Raw genomic sequence first — 8617 nt, forward strand, 5'->3', positions numbered from 1 at the left:
TTTATGGAACTGTATTTAAGCAAAGATCTCTCACTTTACTGTGCTTTGGGAAGAGCACTGATCTGAGTCCTCAGACCGACATTTCAGTTCCTGAAGTACCGAACAGCTGTGTGAACGGAGCAGGCCACTCACTCCACTTATCTGGCCTCAGTTTCCTCATTTGTACTACAGAAGAATATAGCATTGCCACCGGGGGCCTTTCTAGCTCTAACATTCTATGGCCCACTTTGAGCACTATTTATTTGATACATCAGTATGCCAGGATCATAGGGAACAAGAAGAAAAAGACCTGGCATGGCTCTTTAGGAAAGAGAAGCTCGCGATTTCTTTTTGCCTTTAAAATTCTTGTGTTTCTCATTAATCCCCCCTTCCTAAAAGCTGGCGCTTGTTTTCCTTCTTTGCCTTTCCCATCACTGCTGGCTACAAGTGTCTGCAAACGCCTCTTGCTCCACACAAGTTCTTTTCTCCTTGATCCGCCTGACCATCTTGCCAGATTCCTTTAGCCTCAGACCAGCTCTGGTGACACAACGACTCCCCTTCCGACTCTGCGTATCTACCCCCAACACCAGGGTCACTTTTTAACTCTTTATCCCTGGCTGGAAAAAAAGAACGCGCTGCATCCCACCGCCACACGCACACGCCCGGGCCTGGCGGGTCCTGATGAGGGATCTTGCACCTCAGAGCCTGATCGAAACATTCGTATTTGTTGTCTAGATTCCTTATAAGGTGCTGTTCCTTGAAGCTTGGCTAATACCCCCACCCCACCGGACAGCCCTGGGCTCATCCCACCCCCAGGAGTCGCAGATACCTCTTCTGGAAAAAAAAAAAAAGAGAGAGAGAGAAAAAGCGAGAAGCCGGAGGGGGCTATTTGGAACTGCACCACGAAGGTGGGAGGGGGCCGATGGCGGCCCCTTGGCTCTCGGGGGTAGGCGCCGGGGTCCCCCGCACGCCCACCTCGAGACACGCGCACGCACCGTCCCTGCCCTCTATCCCTTCCGCCCCGCCGCTGCCTCCTAAGGACGCCCCTCCCGCGCCCCCAGCCCTCGCCGCCCAGCCGCTCCCCTCATCCAGCGCGCGGCCCCCGCGCCCGCCCTCCCGGCCAGGGAGCGATGGCGGCGGCCAGGGCGCGGGGCCCCGCCCGGGCGGGCTCCCCGGCCTCCCTCCGCGGGCCCCGAACCCCGGGCTGGCCCCGCAGCTCCTACCTCGCTCGGCCCCTCGGGCGCCAGCGGCTGCCTCCCGCCCGCTCTCGGGCTCGCCCGCTCGCTCGCTCGCTCGCTCCCTCCCTTGGCCGGGCCGCCGTGCGTAGTCTCCTGCGCTCGGTCCAGCCCAGGGTGACGGCTCCAGCCGCCTACTCTCCTCCCCGCCGCGACCCACGGGGGCGCGCGCGCCACTCGCGCGCGGAGGCCCGGCCGCGCGCGTCGCCCGCAGCCCCGAGCGCGCCCCGCGCCGGCGCGCGCCGCTTCCTGGTTCCGCCCGGCGCGTGCTCGCGAGCCCCGCGGTCCCCCGGCTCCCCTCTGCGGCCGCTCTGGAGGGACCCGGAACCCTCTCCGCGCGCTCTAGGGGGAGGGGGCGGGCGCCGCGCTCAGCTCCTCTTTGTGGAGTGGAGGCGGCTTCGCTGTTCGGCTCCCCAGCAGGGTCCGCGGGGCGCGAGCACATGCTGCTTTGTTTGGGTAGGGTCGGCGCGGCAGGACTGTTGTGGTCGTGTTGATTGGCCCTCCTCTGCGGCCCGCCCACCTCCCTTCGCCAAGGCTGAGGCCCGCGTTCCGGGTCCGGGCCCTCCCAGGCGGAGGTCAGAAGTCCGCCGCTGCCCCATCAATAATTATCCCGGGTTTGCTCCCTGGAGGGCGTTTCAACCGGGGCTCCTGACGCTTACCACATGTACAGGCAAGCTTAAAGCCTGAAAGGACACCACAGGAGTTTACACTGACCCTCGCCGAGTAACCCCATCCACTGTTGCAGAGTGAACCTATGAGGGACAGGGGCATCTGGGACCATTGCCCTCCCTGGGGAATCTTGCTAGCTCCCACCAGAGGAGCTGCAGGAGGGACTCTGGTCTATCCCGAGAAGGAAAAATAAGCACTATCAGCCCTGTAGGGTCCAAGGGAAAGAGTCTCTCAGAGCCTTTTCCATGTAATGGGGAGGGGGTGCAGTGTCTGAGAAGCAGCCTGAATCACCCACTTTCCTCTGGCTACATCTTTAGGGCTGGCCACCGGTTTACCTGGCAACCCTCCAAGGGCCAGCACCAAAGAAAGGCATGTCAGATCGCCAGAGACCCAGCTGCAGGGGCAAAAGGAGGAGAAGGACGCCACACATACACACAGAGCGTCCCTTCTCTACAGTCTGAAAGTCTTCCTGTATGGAGATGACCAAGATCTGCAAGTCCCCAAGTTCTCCCATAATCCTTCTGCATCTAGCTCTTCCCAGCAGCCTTCCCTTCACCTCCAGAATAGCACCAGCCACAAAGATCTTTGTATCTGCAGCTGATCACAAAGTCTTTCTCCCCCACCCAGGCTATTGCTTTTATCCCACACTCTGGGCCAAACCTGGCACAGTGCTTTGCATAGAGTAGGTACTGGGAGCTTGGAGGCCAGAGCAGGAGGACAGGCTGGATCAGGAAGCTGGACGGAAGCACCAGCCCTGAGCTCTCTGGCAACCCCTCTGACAGTCACTGTCCAAGAGGTTTCGACATTTGGGCACACCACATTTCTCTTTCTTGTAAGCTTTCATACCTGCACACATGCCGTTCCCTCTGCCTGGAATGTCCTCCTGCTGCTCCATGTCTGCCCTTCGGTGACACTTGCTCCAGGCAGTACGAACCTTGCCCTCCTTGTTCCCAACTATACATTTCTGCCCCTATTATGGCACCTCTCATGCTGAAGGACAATTTCTTGTTTACATGTCTCTCTACCCACCATGGCACACAATCTCCAATTCACCTTTAAACCCTCCCACCCTATGCCCAGCCCAGAGCAGACACTCAACAAATATTTGAGGAACAAACCCTATGCTCTAGGAATAGAAATGGAAACCAGGAGGACTGCATAGGAATTAAAAGTACGGACTCTAAAATCAGACTCGCCATCAGCTTCTTGAGCCATGTGACCTTGAGCAAGTCTTCTGCCTTGATTTTCTCATTGTAATATCGTGACAGTACTAGGACCTACCACACAGTGTTGTTGTAAGAATTAAGTGAGTACTAACATGTAAAGTGCTTCGAATGCAGTAAAGCACTCTGGGGCTATTGACTATTACTGTTTTTAGTAACTGCTAAGATTTCTACCTCTCTTCCGAGGACTGGTCAGGTCTAGAACTCAATCTAGCTTCTTGGCTGTTGATCAGCAGTGGCAGGATGCTAGCCTGGCTGCCTGGGAGGGTGAGGCAGGTACGGCTCTTTATTTTTGCATCTCATAGCACATCTCTGACTGACCACTAGGCACCAAGCTAGATCTGGCTAGCTGGGTGCACAGACGCAAAGAATGGAATGTTCTAGTGACTACCTCCACAAAACAAGAATGTTGTCCACCTGAGAGGAAGGAACATCCAACACCCACCTCTCCCTACTTCCCTACTTCCAGTTCAGATGAGGTGAGACCCTACCTGGGTCTCCTGGTTCTCCCGGGTCTCAGGGACCTAGTCCCCTAAGTTGAGGGGACACCAGACTGAGACATAACACAGAAGGAGTCCTCGAAAGAAAGAAACTGAACAGGAGGCTAGGATCCAGAAAGATCCTCCAGAGACCCCACTCAGAAAGCTCCCAGAGATGCAGCTGCAGGTGCAGACATTTCCACTGGACAGAGAGTTGGGGTCACCTCTTAGCCCACCCCAGCCTGACCCAGGAGAGAAAGAGGCTTGAGAGAAGTCTGGTGGGCAGCCATTGTCCACGCATCCTACCTACTTTCAGCCAGGGACTGACCCCTACCTCCTCCCCTCGCTTGCATGCACCAGTAGGTGGCTACCCCAGAGAACAGCCCCCATGCTTCACATACACCCTCAGACCTGCCCAGCCACAGGGAGATCATGAAGCTGTTCTCTGGAAACATAGTCAAAACCACAACCATGATCCCCTCCAGCCAGAGACCCACACTCATGTGGCTTCCCTCTCCAGAACTCTCTCTACCTCAGGAATCCCTGTCTTGCTCCTGTGTGCCACAGCTGTCTGGGCTTCCTTCCAGCCAGAGTTAAAGGGGCGGCTCTCTGGAAAGCCTGAGGGGCCCCTGCCTGTCTCCTGGGACAGGGTCATCATGCCCTCTTCACTCAGCATCCTGGGGCGATGCTGTATTACCTAGAGTGGGTGGGACTGACACAGGAGAAGGAGCAGAGTGTGGCCTGAGCCAGTAAATTGCTGGCTTGCTGGGTGGGTTAAGAACTCAAAAGTCAGCTGAGCGCCAGGCAAAGATGAGGCTACCTCTGCCACAGTAAAGCAAGGTCAAAGCACAGAAAAGCAGGTCAGTGGGACCAGAGCAGGCAGAAAGCAGGGTTGCAGAGGAGAGTCTTCTGGGTGCTGTGAGTCGGGATGTGAGAAAGGGAAACAGGGGTCTGCACTAGAGCAAGGGAACCCCTGAACTGCCAGAGCTTGGGGAAGCCCTGTGCTGTTTTAGGGACCCTTATTACTCCAACAAAATTATGAGCCAAGCAGTGGGACACAGTCCTTTAGTTAGAGCCTGCAATACAGATGGAGGGGCTACAGGAGTGCAGAGGAGAAAGTTATTTAGCTCTGCTGGCCAGGGTCCCTGAGCACCTCCTTATGTGTGCTCAGCTCTGTGAGTGAGACTTTGTAGCTATCCTGGGAGGTGAGTCTTGTTGTCCTCCTTTACAAAGGAGGCCGCTCAGCTCAGAGAGGCAGACTCATGTGCTCAGAGTCACACAGCAGAGCCAAGTTTGCAGTTCAAAGAAGTGAAGTAGTTTAACTAAGGTCACACAGCTGCTAAGTTAGCAGAGCTGGGATTTGGAATTAGATCCAACTGCAAAACTCGGCTCTTTTCCTTACCCATGCTCTGGCAGAAGTAACCCTGGCACTCACACAATGCACCCCCACATACAACCGTCTGCTGTGACAAACTCCATTCTGAAGCTCTGGAGATCTGTCCCTGACTTCCCATCTGTTGTGTGTCCAATGTCCAAAGCCTTTGTGTTTTCCTCTATGCCACACCAACCCTATGAAAGATAAGGGGGATGTCACCAGGTAGCCAAGGGAGGGATGGCATTCCAGGTATGGGGAATGGAGGTGGCAAAGGCTTGGAGTTGAGAGAGGCCAGTGCACTGGGGGAACTGCCCGGTGGAAGCACACAGTGAAGGGGAGGCTGTGCAAATGAAGGCCAGGCCAGTAGCCAGTGAGGAGGTGATGGGGCTCTGGCCCATTCTTCATTTTGACTTCATATCCCCTACTGGCTCCTGGGGCTGGGGAGCCGATTTTGGAGGCTGGGAGCAGGCAGGGAAGATGTAGGTGGGTTTGGGCAAGCAATCAACCGGGGAACAATGGGAAACAGGGATGGGGAGCATGGAATCCCCTCAGGTCATAACAGAGGAAAGTGGCTGAGTGGTGGGGGATGGCAGGAAGGAGATGCAGAGCCCTCTCCCACACAACCCCCAGAGGGCTTGAGGGCCATACCAGGTTGGCTAAGACACAAAAGATGTCTTGTTGGCCTGGAAGGAGGAGAAACTAGCTCAGCGGGAAGAGGGGCCTGGTAGTCATTGTGGACAAGGATGAGAGCCAGACCTGACATAGGGCTGCCCAGGACAGCGGCCAGACCTGCCCACAGAGCCAGGCCACTTGGATCCTGGTACCCACAGCCCACCTCTCCTCTCACTCACCTGGCTCCCAGCCGACCCCTGCCATGAGGAGGGTGGGTTCCTCTCTGCCCTCCTGACTAGGAAGGAAGGGTGCGCTCAGCCCAGGCATTGCACCCCCTCCTTTCCATGTCCTGCAAGCTTCTCTCCCAAGGCAGGTGGACAGGGCAGCTGGGCAAAGGAAAACAGGCTTTCCCCCTCCCATCCACTGGTCACTCACCCCCCCCCCGCCCCCACTCCATTCCCAGAAACCTGGGACAGTCGCTCTGCCTCAGGCTGGAAGGCCTTGTGTTCTCTTGGTGACTTCACTGTAAACTGACTTCCCTGAAGAATGGTAAAGGACAGGGGACAGAGGCAAGAAGGGCGGACAGGCTTCTCCCTGGGGACCCAGAAGCCCCTTTCCCTCCCCCACATTCACACAGATTCCCTCACCACGTGCACACACCCACCCTCCCTGGGTGCCACTCCGTCTTCAGGGACAAGAACCAGCTGTATTTCCACAGGGATGTACCAGGGTGAGGCAATTCCAGGAGAGGCAGGGACAATGGTCTCCAGGGTGTAGTATGTGCTGTGTGTGGGCCTGTGGCCCCCATTCCAGGAGCCTTGTGGGTGGGAGCAGAAGTGGAAGTGGATGGTCCCAGCAGAAGCAGGATGCGTAACAGCCCATGGGCTTCAGCTGTGCCCTCTCTGCTGGGGCAAGGAGATACTTCCTGGAATGCCTCCAGCTTTCTTGGGAAGGCTCTTCACCCCCCCACCACCACCACTCCCCACCTCCCCTCTGGATCCTACACAACAGGAACTCTCCTTGAAGAAGAGACTTGGAGCAGAGGAGACAAAGGCATCTCTGTACCATCTCCCCCCACCCCCAGGGATGGTTAGGTCAAGGTGGCCTCAATCCGTTCTCCCCAAGGTAAGGGCATCATCAGGGCCTCCTTCATGGCTAACCTCGTCTTCAAGGGCCAGAAAGAGGACTTGGGATAAATCTTCCCTTCCTGCATAACTGGAACCTACCTCCATGTAACACACAGGTCACACTGCCTCATTCAACAGCAGGAGACTGGCATGGCCATGGAGGTGCCACGCTTGGTGCCACAGAACAACCATGGGCTAGAGTGAAGACTGCGGTGTGTGCTCAGGTTGGGGAACATTGAGAAAGTTTGCACAGAGACCCTGCCCACAGAGCCAGGCAGCTTGGATCCTGGTGCCAGCTGTATACTTCCTGGCCAGACTAGACTACTGTGGACTGGACTTTTTTCTGGACTAATCAGAGAGGGTGCTGGCTCTGCCTACTTACAAGTTGTTGCAAGAAACAACTGAGTTGAAGAGTTCAACCAGGTTTGTACACGAGTTTGCCAAGATTCAGTTCAGAATACGTGCATAATGTGTGAACTGCAAACTAGGCTGGGGATTATTATTATTCCTGATAAAATAAGGCCAGTCTTCTTTTGAAGACTGTATTCCTGTGAGACTTTTTAAAAATCCTTCCTCATTCCCCATGTAATACTGTGACTTGAAATTGGGGGTCAGGGGCCGTTAGGGACCATAACCTAGGACCCCAGATCCGTCCAGACACTAGGCAATTTTGGATGTTCCTGACCCCATCCCCTAGGCCTCAGTTTTCCCCTCTATAGTCTAGGCCCCTAAAACCACCAGGGTGCTTTGTGGTGGGAAATAACAGAGACCAAACCAGGGGACTGAAAGCAAAAAGAAACCCCAAATTTGACATTTCCGGGTAGTTGCGTTATCCGGAGTCACGACCACAGTCACCTCTGCCCCCAACCCAACTCTGACACCTTTCCCTCCTCCACTGTCTTGGTTGGCCTTTGCCCATTCTGGGAAAGCTCCAAAGCTCCTCCCCACCCACTGCATCTCAAAACAGGGGCACAAAGAAATGGAGAGAAACCCAGACAGAATTAAACAGAGAACCAGACAGAGACCTAGAGAGAAAGAATCAAAAGGAGGAGAATCAAAAAGCAAGAGGAGGAAACAGTCAATGAAGGATGCCTGGATTCAGGGCCTCACAGAGAGGCCAGGTGGAGAGAGATTCAAGGTGGCCAGGGAAGCAGCTGCCACCATTGGACCCAAGGTTGAGGGGAGGAGGAGCATGTGAGGACCCTGAAGGGAATGGTACACATCCTTTTAGGCCAATCCCTCCAGTTTTGTTTGAGGGCACCCCAATGCTAGCTTTTTAGGATGCAGGAGGACCCATCCCCTATCCAAGCCCAGCCCAACCCAGCCAGATGTTCTGTGGGTGGGGCTGACAGCTGGAGCAGCAGGCCCCTGCAGGTCCTGGGGAGGAGGCTGGAAAGCCAGCTGCCTGGAAGTGGGCAAGCAGGGCCCTCACTCTGGAGTCAGCCCCCCATCCCACCCTCTCCAGATGCCCAGATGCAGGTGCATGGCATGGGTGGTCCTCTGCCTTTCACATGTGGCTCAGAGGACTTAGAAACCCAAAGAACCTGCTCCCACTGACTGACTTAGCCACCTGCTCACGGTGAGAGGCTGGAGGGCTCCAATGCCAAGTTGGGCCCACCTACTATGTGGCAATGGGTTTGGATCTGCCACTGATAGTCTTCGTGACACTGGTCAGATCACTTCCCCTCTCCAGCCTCTGTTTATCCATTTGTAGGGTCATCTTTATAGCTGTTTTCAGCTCTGACACTTGCCTGTCATTCCAGGTGACCCCCTAGCTGTGTGTCTGACCCTCCCCTGCCAAATCCGTTGCACAGAGTAGGGGAAGGAGGGAGGCAGAGGCGCTGTGCTTCCTCCTCCCTAAAGCAAAGTTTCCCCAGTCCTTCTCAAACCCCTTTACAGTTTTCAATTCCTTTCCTCG

At 55.7% G+C, this 8617-nt stretch overlaps 1 protein-coding gene across 3 annotated transcripts in view; it reads right to left on the reverse strand.

Annotated features, from left to right (window-relative positions):
* Positions 1-1635, reverse strand: part of STAT5B (signal transducer and activator of transcription 5B) — a 56294-nt gene extending 54659 nt beyond the window's left edge. Inside the window, exon 1 of one of the 3 annotated variants that reach the window (XM_032457216.1) lies at positions 1203-1448. The gene's annotated coding sequence lies outside the window, so the exon portion shown is untranslated. Of the gene's footprint in view, positions 1-1202 lie in introns of all 3 variants that reach the window. The other 2 variants (XM_032457217.1, XM_032457219.1) reach the window with 2 other exon arrangements.
* Between the last annotated feature and the right edge of the window lie 6982 nt (positions 1636-8617).

The sequence above is a fragment of the Camelus ferus genome, chromosome 16, assembly GCF_009834535.1.
Source record: "Camelus ferus isolate YT-003-E chromosome 16, BCGSAC_Cfer_1.0, whole genome shotgun sequence".
NCBI classification, from domain to species: domain Eukaryota; kingdom Metazoa; phylum Chordata; class Mammalia; order Artiodactyla; family Camelidae; genus Camelus; species Camelus ferus.